The 16475-nt window shown below is 39.1% G+C and overlaps 1 long non-coding RNA gene across 1 annotated transcript in view; it reads left to right on the top strand.

Moving 5' to 3' along the window:
• The window catches only part of LOC139004850 (uncharacterized), a 204103-nt gene extending 194650 nt beyond the window's left edge, over positions 1-9453 (top strand). The window contains exon 3 of the long non-coding RNA XR_011470619.1: positions 9403-9453. This is a non-coding gene — a long non-coding RNA (uncharacterized lncRNA). The remainder of the gene's footprint in view (positions 1-9402) is intronic.
• Positions 9454-16475: the final 7022 nt, after the last annotated feature.

Below are 16475 nucleotides of genomic sequence, written 5' to 3'. Positions count from 1 at the left end.
GGCCTCCCCGTGCAGGATGATCAATCGTGGGGCTCTGAGATCGATTGCCCAGCAGAGGGAGGCCCCACCCACCTGCCACAGCACCACCGGCTGGGTAGCCTGGGACTCCTTCTTTGGGGTGATCAATTGTGGAGCCCCTCCATTGATCGCTCTGCAGAGGGTGGCCTGGGCCTCCCTCTGTGGGGCAATGTGGGGCAATGGTGGGGCACCCCAACCAATCTCATTGCACCTGCCTTGGCTGGTCTGGCGCCAGTGTGTGTCATAGCGTGGTTGTCCTGAAGGTCATCCAGATGGTTGTTCTGCTGTTCAGTCAATTTGCATATTGTGCTTTTATCTATCCTATATAATAAAAGGCCAGAGGTGTCACAACCAGAACGACCAGAGACCAGACCACCACGGCCCCTCACAGGGCAGGCTCTACCCCCAAGCAAGTAGTTAGGTGCAATCAGGCAGGCAGACCAGCAGTTAGGGGTGATCAGGTAGGCAGACCAGCAGTTAGGGGAGATCAGGTAGGCAATAGAGTGGTTAGGAGCAATCAGGTAAACAGGCAGAGTGGTTAGGGGCAATTAGGTAGGCAGGCCAGTGGTTAGGGATGATCAGGTAGGCAGACAGCCCCTCTCAGGGCTGGCCATGCCTCCCAGCAAAGAAAGAGGGAGTCCCAGGCCAGCCAAGCCATTGCACTCCAGCCTGTCGCCTGCAGAGGGAGGTCACTGGTGGCAGGGGAGGGGGTGTAGTGCTGCACAGATGGCAAGCATTGGCAGTGGCGGAGGTGGGGCCAGTTGCCTGCAGGTGGGGGAATGAAAGTCCTGATAGGCCCTGATCTCAGGCCAGGCCTAGGGACCCTACCTGAGAGGTCCCATATTGTGAAAGTGCAGGCCGGGCTGAGGGAACCCCCCTGAGTGCATGGATTTTCGTGCACTGGGCCTCTAGTACTATAATAAAAGGGTAATATGCTAATTAGATCAGACATCTTCCGGACAAAGCCACAGTGGCAGGGGCTGAGGCAGAGGCAGTTAGGGATGATCAGGCCGGCAGGGGAGGGCAGTTGAGGGCGATCAGGCCAGAAGAGGAGCAGTTAGGGAGCGATCAGGCTGGTAGAGGAGGGCAGTTGGGGGAGATCTGGCCAGCAGGGGAGCAATTAGGGGGTGAGCAAGCCAGCAGGCAGAGGCAGTTAGGGGCAATCAGGCAGGCAGGCAGGCAAACCGTTAGGAGTTAGCAGTCCCAGATAGCGAGAGCAATGTCCCCTGAAGGGTCCTGGATTGAAGAGGGTGCAGACTAAGCTGAGATTCCCCTCTCCCTGTGCACAAATTTTGTGCACTGGGCCTCTAGTTATTATATATGTGTGTTCGTGTGTGTGTGTGTGTGTGTGTGTGTGTGTGTGTTTCTGCTTGTCCTGGCATATCAGTATCATTTTTTCAGATCAGCTTTCTCTATGTATCTAGACAGAAAGTAACACTTTCTGTAACAACTGTCCCTGTTGGTATTTGAGATATTCCAGGGGAGGATTCCTTAGCCCTGGCTTAGCTAACACCATCTGATTGCTGGTCAGTGTTGAGCTGTTTGGGCTACCTTGGCTGAGGTTCCCACCCCTGCATCAATCAATATTTCTAAAGTAGTAGCACTATGTCTTTACTGTACCAATAAAGGAATTGTGTGCTGTAATACCAAATAAAATAATGAAAATTTTATTTTACTTTATACATGTTTATATGGATAATATAACTTTGTGTAATGTATTTGTTATAAATTTTTTCAGTTTGTCTTTTGCTTTTTATAAAGTGTTTTACATTTTATAGAGTTTATCATACTTTGTATATGGTTTCTCTTTAACATTATAATTTTAAAAGATGTCCTCTTTCTAGGTAAGAAAACAACACCACCCACCAGATCTAATTTTTCTTTCTTGTATAATTTTTAATATTTTATATTGGAATTAATTTCAACATAAGGCATGAGACTGTGATTTAACTCTATCTCTTTTTTCTAATCATGAGCAAATATCCTAACCCCATAAATAGAACAATTGTTCAGGTTTTAGTGATTTGAAATGTCATCTGTTATTACAGTAAATTCTTACATCTGGGTCTGTCTCTGTTGCTTCCTATTCTCTCCCATTTACACGTTTATTCTTGTGTCATTTCAGATTTGTTTAATTTCTAATAGTCATCATGATTTCAAATATCTCACAGTTTAATTTTATAATATTGGTTCTTATTGTATATTCATTCAACACATAATTTGGAATAATTTCTCATGTTACAAAATATCTTTGCTGGAAATTCCATTTGAATTTAAGCATATTTATAAATTGACTTAGAGCAAATTAAAGCATTAATATAATTGACTTTCTTATCAATAATGTGATGTGAAAATTCTTTTATTCAAATTTTCATGATGTTTAGACAAAATTAATATATTTGGCTTCACTTTTATGTCGTATACATTTTCTTTATTTCATTTATTTTTGTTGCTTTTTGTATTTTGTTATATTGATTATGTATTTGTCTCTTCCTTATTTAGTGATTTGGAAAATATACAGGCCATTGCAATTTAAAATTTGTAAAAGTACTTAAAAATTAATATACCTTTTTAAGAATAGTATTAGGTTCTCAGCTAAATAGAGCAAGAAGTACAGAGAGTTCCCATACACCCTGTGTCCTCATATAAGCACATCTTCCTCCATTACTGACATCTCACAGTGAAGCATTTGTTACAATTGATGAACTTACATTAACACATCATTTTCACCCAAAGTCATTAGGGTTCATTCTTGGTGTTGTACATTTTTATGGGTTTTGACAAATGGTCCATGACAATGAAATGTTATTAAGATAGACACTATCAAGCCATGAAAAAAAAAATAGAGAAAACTTAAATGCATAATATTAAATGAAAGAAGACAATCCGACAAAGCTACATGCTGTATAATTCCAATTATATGACATTCTTCTGGAAAAGGCAAAATTATGGAGATAGTACAAAGTTCAGACAGTACAAGTTTACCAGAGGTCAGGGAGGAGGAAGGGGTGACTAGGCAGAGCACAGAGGAATTTTAGGGCAGTGAATCTCCGTATGATACTACAATGATAGATATATGTCATTGCACATTAGTCAAAACCCATTATAGTTTTTTTGTTTGCTTGTTTGTTTTTTACATTGAAAATTTAATAGCTGTTTTTTATGGCTTTTCTTCTTCTTCTTCTTTTAGTTCTTTATTGCTTAAAGTATCACATATAGTATTACATATGTTTCCTTCCCCCTCCCCCCATTGACCTCTTGCAGCCAGTCCCACCGCCCAGCACATGCCCTCACCCCTCTATTGTCTGTATCCATTGGTTATGCCTGTATGTATGCATACAAGTCCTTTGGTTGATCTCTTACCCGCCTCCCCTCCCCTGCCTTCCCTTAGAAGTTTAATGGTCTGTTCGATGCTTCTCTGTCTCTGGATCTATTTTTGTTCATTAGTTTATGTTGTTCATTATATTCCACAAATGAGTGAGATCATGTGATATTTATCTTTCTCTGACTGGCTTATTTTGCTTAGCATAATGTTCTCTATGTCCATCTATGCTGTTGTGAATGGTAAGAGTTCTTTCATTTTTACAGCAGTGTAGTATTCCATTGTGTAGATGTACCACAGTTATTTAATCCAATCATCTGCTGATGGGCACTTAGGCTATCTCCAAATCTTAGCTATTGTAAATTGTGCTGCTATGAACATAGGAGTGCATATGTCCGTTTTGATTGGTGTTTCTGATTTGTTGGAATATATTCCTAGAAGTAGGATTACTGGGTCAGATGGAAATTACATTTTTAATTTTTTTTTTTGAGGAAACTTCATACTGTTTTCCACAGTGGCTGCACCAGTCTGCATTCCCACCAGCAGTGTACTAGGGTTCCTTTTTCTCTGCATCCTTGCCAGCACTTGTTGTTTGTTGATTTGTTGATGATAGCCATTCTGACAGGTGTGAGATGGTACCTCATTGTCATTTCGATTTGCATCTCTCAGGTGATTAGTGACTTTGAGCATTAAGATACCTAGGAATAAACTTAACTAAGGAGGTAAAAGACATGTACTTGGAAAACTACAGGACACTGGAAAAAGAGATAGAGGGAGACATAAACAACTGGAAGAATATACTGTCTTCATGGATTGGTAGACTCAACATCATTAAAATGTCCATACTACGCAAAGCAATCTATAAATTCAATGCAATCACCATTAAAATACCAATGGCATGTTTCGCAGACCTAGAAAAAAACTCTCCAAAAATTAATCTGGAACTAAAAAAAGATCCTGAATTGCTGCAGCAATCTTGAGAAAGAAGACCAAAGTTGGAGGGATCACAATACCAGATATCAAACTATATTACAAAGCCACTGTTCTCAAAACTGCCTAGTATTGGCACAAGAATAGACATGTAGACCAATGGAACAGAACAAAGAACCCAGAAATCAACCCAAGCCATTATGCTCAATTAATATTTGACAAAGAAGGCAAGAGCATACAATGGAGTCAAGACAATCTCTTCAATAATTGATGTTAGGAAAATTGGACAGATACACGCAAAAAAATGAAACTAGACCACCAACTTACACCATACACAACAATAAACTCAAAATGGATAAAGGACTTAAACGTAAGACGGGAAATCATAAAAATCTTAGAAGAATCCATAGGCAGCAAAATATCAGACATATGTTGTAGCAATATCTTTTCCGAGATAGCTCCTAGGGCCGTAGTCAGCAAACTGCGGCTCGCGAGCCACATGCGGTTCTTTGGCCCCTTGAGTGTGGCTCTTCCTAAGCCGTAGGAGTACCCTAATTAAGTTAATAACAATGTACCTACCTATATAGTTTAAGTTTAAAAAATTTGGCTCTCAGAACAAATTTCAATCGTTGTACTGTTGATATTTGGCTCTGTTGACTAATGAGTTTGCCGACCACTATCCTAGGGCAATGGAAACTAAGGAGAAAATAAACAAATGGGACTACATCAAAATAAAAAGTTTCTGCACAGCCAAAGAAACCATCAACAAAACAACAAGATAGTCCCCTGGATGGGAGAACATATTAGCCAATGTTATCTGCGATAAGGGCCTAATGTCCAAAATTTATAGGGAACTCATACATTTTAACAAAAGGAAGATAAAAAATCCAATCAAAAATGGGCAAAGGACTTACTATTAAACAGACACTTTTCAAAATTGGACATACAGTAGGCCATTATAGTTTTTAATTGTGTTTTATTAGTATATACAATTAAAAACTACTTGAAAATAGCTAGTGATCTCCCATCAGATGTATTTGGGCTCAGCTATTAATTGGTTTCATTCAGTAGCTCCAAGATGAACTCAGTAACTATTCTCCCAATAGCAGACAAGTCTAATCTCTAACAAAAATCTGTTCTCTATAGCAAATCAGGATACAAAGACCTAATCAGCTCAAACAGGTCTTTTAGTATAAATGGCTCAATTTTAAATGACTTTGTGAGTCCCAGTTGAGGCCGTATTAAAAACTAACATCCAAAATATTCTCTTGCTGCTTATTGCATAAAGAAACTTCAAAGACTTAATTGTTCTAATAAAATCATACGATGGTCTGTATGACTGAATCATTATACAAAACATCAATTTTTAACTCTGCCCCTCTTTTTTTGCTCCATCAATCGAATACTCATCCTAGAATATTTTAAGGAGTGTTATTTTCCATGCCCTTGTATCACCACTGCTATACACTGTGTATGCATCTAACAGTTTGGTAGGCATGGAAGAAATACATTTTACACTGAGTATTATGGTGAACATTAAACTTAAAGTGTAACTGGGAATTGTAGCTTGGTTCAAAGACCTCATATGAAGATCTCCAAATAAAATCCAGATTTCAATTGAGACTTCCTGCCCCTTAAATATTTAGGTATAAATGATTCACAATTCAAATCACTGATTTCAGAGCTTCCTTTACCAAGTTTTCTTCTTCTATTTGATTCTGCAACCATACGCGCCCTCTGTGTCTACCACAAGGCCAGCATGGGCACAGCATTCTGCATCCTTGGCTTCTGTTTCAGCTCTAACAAGAATTTTGTGGGTTTTCCCCCCCTGAAGATTTAGGGGTTTCTGGAGAGTCAAATCCACCATACATGGCTTTGGGACAGCTTGTAAAATTTCTGCTCCTTCTACCCTTGGTCTCAGAGCTGACCTAACCTGCCCATCATCATTCCCAACACCTCATTGTCACCCGCCTCCCAATGCACAGCTCCAGGGGAGGGTGGTTGAGTCACCCCTCCGGCTATTGCTTTCCTGGGGGAGTAACCCTACCAGCTTTGTCTATTTTTCAAAGTTCTTCAAGGAGTTATCATGACTTCTTGGGTAAATGTTTTCCACTTGATATAGAAGCGATCAATTTAAAAATATGTAATTTGTTTTCATTTATGAAATAAAATATTTCATTGCATAGTCATACATTTTGCTGCAGTGCTAAGACTTTCCTATCAGCAACTGAACATATGACTTTGGTCCCTGAAATTAAGATCGAAGAGTTAATATTTTTCATTCTTAGGGTAAAAATTTATTAATATTAACTACTGAATTCTATACCAACAACATAATGTAAGCTTTTGTTTCACACAGTATTAAGGTGCTCATGCCATGCATCATTTCTTTGAAAGTTTTGTTTAATTATACATTTAAATAATTAATTTAACAAGTAGTTGTCTATCTAATGTAAGACTTACGAAGTAGACTATAAAAGTCAGAATAAAATAGGAGTACATTTTAATGAAAAATCATTTTGGATCGAATTTCATGGTGATGCTCTATAATGCACCCCTGGGCCTGATTCTGCAGCAGATCTATGTGTAGACAGCAGCTGTCAGGAGACAGGAGTTATGATTGCCCCCTAAATGTTATTTTACTATAAACATAAACCCGAGACAAATTTTATAACATATTTTGCCAATTGGCTTTCAGTGTGCATTTTGAAAATAACATGACTATTTTAAAGTCTATTAAGGAGTGAAAAGATAGATTTACATCTCCCGAATGCAGCTTGTCATCTAGATCCTCCCAGTTTAGAAATGGACTCTAGTGTTTAAGAAAATGAATTTAGTCTAGATCATTTTTTATTGCTATCTACATCTGGCATTCAATTTTGTTTTTCATTTAGATTTTCTGCTTAGAAGCACCTACTATGTGCTGGTACATAATAGAGACGATGTCTGGAAACTAACCTTTAGGAAACTTCAACATCTTAATATATAAAAACCCTGGGTTCATAATGACCCCTTACTAACGGGAGGCAGACCAACCTGAAGTTCTATAGTCAGAGCTGGGTTGCCAAGGCGACCCAGCACTGCTGGCTGCAGGGAGGTGACCCAGTACTTACTGCTGAGGAGGCTGGAAATCAGGCCCAGAGAGAGGCCTGAAAAGAGAAGCAGCGTCTGATCAGGAGCCTCTGTGGCAGCTGTAGATCAGCACTTGCCTCTCTCTTTCTATCTGTGCCTGGCCAGCAGTCACACCTCCATTTCTATCCAGGACTCCAATGGGGCTGCTGATCAGCCCCGCCTTTCTGATAAGGCCCCGTTGATAGACCCAGAGATGCTGACTGGCATAGGAACAGACCAATAAGAACATAATCTGGGTGCTATGAGGAGCAAATGGCTGCCTCAGAGGCAGAGCTTTTGATGTTGATTGGCATAGGAACCGACCAATCAGAACCAAATGTGGGTGCTGTGAAGAACCCATGGCTGTCTAGGAGGCAGAGTTTTTGACGCTGACTTGCATGGAAACCAACCAATCAAACCTGAATTGGCCAGCAGAAGAGGGAAGTTGGGGCAACTGGACCTTCAGGGGAGGACAGTTGGGGACAAGATCAGGCCAGCAGGAGAGGGCAGTTGGGGGCGAGATCAGGCAGGCAGGAGAGGGCAGTTAGGGGTGATCAGGCAGGCAGGCAGAAGGGTTAGGGACAATCAGGCAGGCAGGCAGGTGAGCAGTTAGGAGCCAGCAGTCACAGATTGCGAGAGAAATGTCCGACTGCTGGTCTGACCGGCAGTCGGACATCCTCCAAGGGTTATCCAATTGGAAAGGGTGCAGGCTGGGCTTAGGGAATCTCCCCTCCGTGCACAAATTTTGTGCACCGAGCCACTAGTTTAGAGATAAGAATAATGAGGATAAGCAGCTAGTTAGGTGAACACAGAATTGAGATAGGGTGCTTTTTCAGAAGCTTCTTGAATGAGTGTTTTGAAAAAGAGATAGTGACCAGCTCTGTCAAATACTGCTGGTGGGTGAAGATGAGGACTGAGAATTGGCCATTAGGTTTTGCAAACCAAAGACCAATGATCACTGTGAAAGGTAGTTATTTGGTGAAGTGATTAGAGGAAAATATAATTAGAAGTTATGGAGAGAGTTGTTAGCAATAGTGAATATAGTTAAAAGGTTAGCTATGGAAGGAGGCCAAGACAATAGATAAGAGTGCATAAGTAGATGTAGCTTTAGATCAGACATTTGGGGTTGAATGATTAAAGACAATTGTATTATTTTAAGTGATATTTTAAATTTCTAAAATAAGGTTAATATAAAATCTCAGCCCAGGGAAAAATCATAGTCAAATAATCATCATGTAACACTGACTTCTTATACGTTTTTGAAAGAGAATTGAAGGAAGATTATTTCAGATAAAGAAGAACAGATAGATGGTGGGAGAAGTATATTCAAGTTATATCATTTCTCTTAGGGGTTTCACCCTGTAGTTGTCATTTAATTTGTGTGAGCCACAGTTTGAATCAAATGTGATAAGAATATATACTAGGTCAGTGTTTCCTCAGTCAACTCAGTCTATGTCTGTAAACTTGTTAAATTCTCAGGGTTATTGGAGAAGAACAAAAAGGACAGACTAAGATTCAGTGGCTAAGCCTTTTACTGAGGCTAGGGAACTGAGCGCAAGGTGATACAAGAGAAGGTGATACAAGAGAATAGATGCTCTCTGATATTTTGTGTGTGTGTGTGGTGGGGGTGGGGGGAGAAGTAGGCTCCAGTTTCTTGCAGGTTAAATGTATGCCTATCAATGATAACATTTAAGGGGAAAGGTCTGAAGTGATTTTTCTCTCCTTGCTACAATGCAAAAACCAAACCAAAACACTTAGTGACTACCTGACTGCTCTTCTCTGACACTCCAGGCAAATGATCATAAATTTTGTTGCATATGCCTTCAAAATGAACCCATACCTGTTCGTTTATCATTCACACCACCTTGACAAATCTGATCTAAGTGATCATTCCTTTTCCCCTGAATAACTGCAACAGATTCTTAAATACTGCCCCTTAGTTAGCATTCATGTCCTAATACTTAGTAGCCACATAAAACAAGAAAATTGAAAATACGTTGTTTTTTTTTATTCTGAAACAGAATTATGGATTAATGGGATGCGTGTGCCTTCCGGACACTGCACAACTCCTCATGCTTGAACTCACATCCTGTTTTATACCAAAGTTCTTGCAGTACTTGCCTTGTATCACAGAAACCTCTGAAAACCCAGCTTCCAAAAGGTAAGACCCATTGAAAGGCATGAAGTGTAATCTAGCTGAAACTATGAACAAGTTCAAGTAGATCATGTGATTTTTCAAAGAAATGGAGGATTACCGTTTCCTTTGACTTCTTTAGTTCCCACAACCATTGTCTTTTCTGTGTTATACAGCAACCTCATTCTGATTTTCCTAATTATAATCTTATCCTTTAGTTCTTGTTTCATACCACGGTCAGAGTCTTCCTTCTAAAAGCAGACTCTGTTGTCTCTACTTTGTCTCTGATCTTCCAACACTTCTCTCATGAGTATGTTCTCGTTCCTTACCTTCCATCGTTCGGTTTCTGCTTGCCCTCCAGGCTCATTTCTTACGGGGGCTCACCTCTATCCCTTTTGTTGGATTCTGTAGCATATTGTGTTTCCTTCAGTTCTTCAGATGCTCCAAATTCTGGTGTTTCTCACCTTCTTTCTTTCTCTCTGAAACATATTTTTCTTGCTTTTTTACCTGGCTACAAGCTTCTTCTTTTTTATGTTTTTGCTTAGCTATTTCTTTCTCAAGAGAGAATTTTCAGATCACAGAAGGTTCAGCTAAAAACTGTTCCTAAGTGAGTCCTTTATTTATCTCATTGTAGAACTTGCTGCTAACATTGTGATTAAATATTTAGTTGCATGTACATCTTATTTTGCCTTGACTACACTGCAAGCTCTTTGAAAACCATGATTATCTTACCATTATCTCTGTCTTCCCTTTCAATAGCATCATGATGGGGTCATAGTAAGCAATGAAAAAATATTTATTACATGAATGAGTAAAAGTGCTCATAAAAACATGGTCATAATATGCTTTCTCAAGTGATCATAATGTTCATAGTAATATTATTAATGATTGTAATAATTCTTGTCCTCACTGATAGAATTACTTAATATTTACTCCAGGAAACCTGTCTGTATTATAGCAAAACTAGGTGACTATCATTCAGTAAAGTTTTGAAAGCTATCCTACACAATCTCTCCCTTAGATTTTTACTATTTGGCTTTTCTGTTATGGAAAATCTAATTTGATCAAATGAGTCAAATTCAAATTTATATCAGACTATCTTAATTATATATTATTCTTAAAATACTTAACTTATCAGAGTATGTACAATTTCACTACTTATTTAGAAAACATTTGCTCAGTTTTTATAATGAAAATAAACCAAGTTTTGAAGGTACATTTATCTTAGTGTTTATTTTTTTTAAAGCTGGGCTCAGTTTTATTTTAAAATCGTTGATATATAGCCTGCAGCATTCAGTGACTTTCCGTGACATTTATCTGGTGTCTCTTAGTGATCTTGCGGGGGGGGGGGGGGGGGGGCGCTGGTTGCAGGGGGTGATAGAGAGGCTACATGAATAGAGAGAACATTCCAGGTGACGAATTCCCTTACCTCTTACTAGAAAGTGCGAGCTGGAGAATGAAATGTGCTGGGCTTCCACAGGGGAAAGTATATGACGTTTCCCCAGGCAAAAGCCTGCGGAAGGCTCTCTTCAGCAAAGGGCAAGGAAGCCTTCAGTGCGGTCCTTTCCTAAAAGGCCAGGAAATAGCTCCTCGTTTCCCTCTACTGCCTGCCTTAGTCACTCCATACCTGAAAAGGTGAAATAAAAGTTGACGTGTTTATGTGAGGGCCAGGCCCAAGTGCTTCTGGCCTGATTGCTGTCCTGCTTTACTGCCTCATAAGCCATTTTCCTAGTGCTTGCTCTAAGCCTCTGCACTGCCTCTGCCCCGGGGACACCTAGAATGGACTGGGGATCTTTAAAGACATATTTTTGTCTTTTATTTCATTTTCATTTTTCCCAGCTTCATTGAGGTGTGCTTGAGAAATAATAATTGTATGTATATATATAATCTATCTTTATTGTTGAAAGTATTACAGTACTCCCTTTTGTTTTTGTTTTTTTCTCCCATTGACCCCCTCCTCCCTGTACCCGCCCTTCCCAAGCCTTTGCCACACTATTGTCTGTGTCCATGGGCTATGCGTATATGCATGTAAGTTTCCTGGTTCATCTCTCTCTCTCCCCCTACCCCCGCCTGCCCTCTGAAATGTACATCTGTTCATGGTTCTTTGTCTCTGTGTATGTTTAATGTGTACAATGTGATACTTTGATATACATTGTGAAATGAGTATCACAAACTAATTTACATATTCATCACCTCCCATAGTGATTGATTGATTGACTGATTTTGTGGTGAGAACACTCAAGATGAGAACTGGGCCTCTCTTATGACCCTTTTTCTTCAGCGGAAGTGCTTCTGAATGTTCTTTCGCCCCTAAATGGGAAGGGAAGGTGCTCTGTGTACATTTGATCTGTCACACAGGCTTGTTAGTGAAAGAGAACACTGGTTTATTGGTTTTCATGACCAGGAGATCCATTGCGCCTTTCACACAGCAGAGAAGAATCTGAGCCCTCCTTTTTAAAGGCCCATCACACTGAACCCTCCTTCTTAATGGCCCATCACGCATAGTTCCCTGTGCTTCCAGAGCTTATCTTCTGCTGAGGTGATTCAGCTCTCGAGAAGTCTGAAGCGAGCACAGGCTGAGAGGTGAGGCAGTTGAGTGCAGAAAAATCTGCCAGCTCTTTTATAAAGGAATCCATACTGTAAGCTCCAGGACAGGCCGTTGTTTTTGTCTTTTTTAACTGCTGTATCTGCAGCACCTAGAACATGGCCCAGGACAGTAAGTACTCGATACTTATTCTTGGAATGAATGAATAAAACTTAACCCAGATACACTTTGGCTGCCAACAGAGGGAACATTTGTACACAGAGATATAAAATGAGGTCAGCCCAGCTGTCCCCCTTTGACAATTCTCCTTGCATTTGATGAACAAACAAGTGGGTGGTTTACTGGTGGAGAGAATGGGCCCAGCTGGTTAGAGTCTTAACCTTACTTCTGGCAATGAATATAGCTTTGCATGGGTAATTGAAAGTTGCATGTCGTTACTTAAACCCATTATTTAGCTTGCATTTTTTTTTCTTATTCGCTTTGGTGGAGAGAAATGATACTTACCCCCCTCCCCAACACATACACACACACACACACACACACACACCCCTTACATGCAAGTGTTATTGTTTAAAATCTGGCCTTTCTCCACAAAATAATATATTTAGTATTTGACCATTATTTCTACACATAGCAGTTCTATTACTTCTGGATGAAAATTGTTACTAGCTTCCAAACATCCCATGCATCATTTTGGTTTAATGTGAAATCATTTGAAATACTGCAATAGGTCTAGCATCAAAAGATGGTAATGGAGAAAGAATTTCTAAATTGTCACTTAAAGCGGAAACAGATGCTGGGCAAGGAATGAAGTCAAAGTCTTGCTTTTGAAACTGTATTCTAATTGTTCTCTTTTCTCTTAAAGATAAAGGAGTGTGCATCTATGTCTAGGGGTTATTAGTTTCAGAAATAAAGGTCATGAACTTCAGGAACTGCACAAAGGCTTACAAATGTAAAAGCAGTGATGTTTCCTAAATAGCATAAGTAATCTCTATTAAAACTCATGTTGGTCATACTGAGTTACACACAACTTTCCTCCAATAGTAATAACCTTAGGTGGATGATAAGAAAGTCAAGCCAGCCCTAGCTTGTTTGGCTCAGTGGATAGAGCATAAGCCTGTGGACTGAAGGGTCCCAGGTTCGATTCTGGTCAAGGGCACATGCATGGGTTATGGGTTCAATCTCCAGTGGGGGGTGTGCAGGAGGCAACCAATCAATGATTCTCTTTCATCATTGATGTTTCTATCTCTCTGTCCCTCTCCCTTCCTCTCTGAAATCAATAAAAATATATTAAAAAAAAGATAGTCAAGCCAAAGAAATAAATGCATTATTGTAGTGAAAACATTTACATGAATACTTTCATGTATATCTACACATATAAATTCCACAGATAAATTACAAATAATTAAAGGAAATAGTTCTTTTGAATGTGCCTGTTAAAATTTCTGCATTTATAAAATTTTTACTTCTATGACTTTAAAATTGATTCCAAATGTGAGGAATAAAGCAAATGCATGTAATTCATGATGGCATGATTAATCTGGCTGCACCTTAAATATGCACCTGTTTAATTTACCATCTATTCAACCACCCTAATGGTGCAAGCAAATCATAATAATTTTTTTACTACTGAACTGGAAATTTAAATAATGTAAATATTTATAGATCCCTTCTAATCCCAGACTTGGCAAAGTTAATGCAAAACTGATTGAACATAGAAAGAAAAAAATTAAAAAGACAGTGTATTTAGAATAGGAAGTTGGACTAATCTTCAGTATTTTCAGATAATACCCAGCTTAATGTTACAACTGATTTGTCTGCTTTATAGTTTCTAAATATCAATTTGCATATACAAAATATATTAATTCTGTGCCAATTTTAGCATAAAATTCATTATTTTTAAAGTTGATTTTTCCTATCAAGGACTTCATATTTCTTGAGAAAGTTAGACTTCTAGCCAATTGAGATGATAGTAATTTTAATGATCCTATATAATAAAAGGCTAATATGCAAATCCACCAAATGGCGGAACAACCGGTTGATATGACACACACTGACCACCAGGGGGCATATGCTCAACACAGGAGCTGCCCCCTGGTGGTCAGTGTGCTCCCACAAGGGGAGCACCACTCAGCCAGAAGCCCTGAGCAGGGCTCACTGCTGGTGAGCACAGCGGCAGTGACGGGAGCCTCTCCTGCCTCTGTGGCAGCGCTAAAGATGTCTGATATCCTCCGAGGGCTTATGGACTGCGACAGGGTGCAGGCCGGGCTGAGGGACCCCCCAAGTGCACTAATTTCATGAACCAGGCCTCTAGTGTTATAATAATGCTGATATTTTATTTGTATAGTATAACTTTTAATATCTAAAGGGCTATCATATATGTACTTCATTTATTCAGCACTATACATTTTTACATAGAAAGGGCAAGTAGCGATATTTTTAAGCCAATAAAGTTTCATACATATATCCAATATCACTATTAACAGAGAACTGTTGTTGTTTGATCAGATTAAGAAAAAAGGAACATGTATTGAGCAATCCTATATGCTCTACCCTCTACTGTGATGCTCTGAAGATGGGATGGTTATCTCTGTTAAGATTTTACCTGGTTGAGTGATAGAACTGGGATGTAAATAAATATGTTTATATATGCATTTTGCTGGTTTTCTTTCTAGGAAATATTTTCTCTTCTTCTTGTTACAATTGTCATGGATGAACTTGGGTTATAACTTGGAGCACTCTTGCCATGCAAAGGAGTGGACTCCTAGGAATTGGGTTGGAATGTGTGAACGTTTGCTCAGAATGCCCTGAAAAAGTATAGTTTAAGATACCAAACTAATTTGGAGGTGGCTTTTTCAACCCTTTTGGACACATTATACTCACATAAAACCCACATTTACATTTCAACATTATTTTTAAAATTATTGAATTTATTGGGGTGACATTGGTCATTGATTTCCAAAGAAGTATTTTTTTTTTTTAAGAATTCCTCACTCTCATCCCATTCCTAATTCTCATCTTTGCACTGATCTTTCAACTTTGAATCTTACCACATCCTTCAGAGTCAGGTATGGAAAAGCTACAGGGATCCTGGGACGATTCAGATGGTTTTAGTCTGTCTGCCTGGTGCATATAGCTGCTGTGGGTGCACATTTCATAGTTCACAAACTTTGGTGTAGAAGAAAATTCAGGTTTGTTTTTCTATAACTGAATTTGATTCATAATATGAGGTATTTAATTCTGGTGGCTAAAATGTAATCTCATGTAATTCTAATCAACCCAGTTCATTCCACTTCTTGGGATTGCATTTAAGGTTGGAGAGTATTATTAGAAATCTCTATGTTTGGAGAAATGAAAATTTGCCTGACTCAGCTGTTGGCTCTCCATGGGGGCATAAGATATGTTACACATTTTCTTAGCCTGGTCCTTGGTTTCTTTTGTTAACCAGTCTGGCATATTCTACCAGGTTCCAAGTTCAATAACTCTCACAAGACAACCCACAGCAGGGATTTAAGAACTTTGTCTAACCCTGTGGATTTATGACTTTTCCTCCATCCTCATTATGGAGGATCTTCATTTCCTTTGGGGGCAGAAAAGTGACTCTTACTATGTCATGCATTCTTCCTAATCTATTATTTATAAGTGAACTTTGTTTCTTTGATTCCCTCATGGTTCTAGTATTTTGTTCTCAAAAAGACTTAAAACCCTTGCCTCCCACATGTAATGACTTTACAATGAGTTTTGAAAGCTTATTTGGAAAAAAAGGCAAGATTAGTCTTCCTGTAACCACCCTCATCAGAGGTAAATAATAAGTGCTGCCTATAGGTAAAAGGTGAAAAGAATAAAAATAAGTTATGTGGAGAAAATAAATCAGCTGCAATATTTATTCCTATGTTTAGTAGAGAGTCTAAAAGAGTGATGATTTGCTTTAAGTTATAACATGTTTGCTCATGGATGAATCAAAGTGGCTATGGTAGAACACATTTTTAAAAGGATTATAAGGAAAATTTTAAAGGAACGCAATTCTTCTTTCACAATTGATAGAATACGTATGCAGAAAATCAGCAAGGATATTAAAAAACTCTACCAAACAACTGGATATAATTAGTATTTAGAGCACACTACCTCACAATGACTTCCTTTCAAGTGCCCAGCAAATATACCCCAAATAAACCATGTCCTTGTCCATGAAACAGACCTCAACAAATTGGGCTCAATTGTGTAATGATGAATGGGAGGTAGACTTTTGGTAGTGAGCATGATATAGCATATACAGATGTCCATGAATAATGTTGCCCACCTGAGACTTATCCTATATAATAAAAGGCTAATATGCAAATTGTCCCCTTGACTGGGAGTTTGACCAGGGGGTGGCACTGGTTGGCCAACCATCCGTGGCCCTTCCCTGCAGCCAG

Source organism: Myotis yumanensis, unplaced genomic scaffold, assembly GCF_028538775.1.
Source record: "Myotis yumanensis isolate MYYU_CA2020_CCGP unplaced genomic scaffold, mMyoYum1.0.hap1 SCAF_3, whole genome shotgun sequence".
NCBI classification, from domain to species: domain Eukaryota; kingdom Metazoa; phylum Chordata; class Mammalia; order Chiroptera; family Vespertilionidae; genus Myotis; species Myotis yumanensis.
Note: the sequence above shows the minus strand (reverse complement) of the source record. Positions and strands in the feature narration are given on the sequence as shown.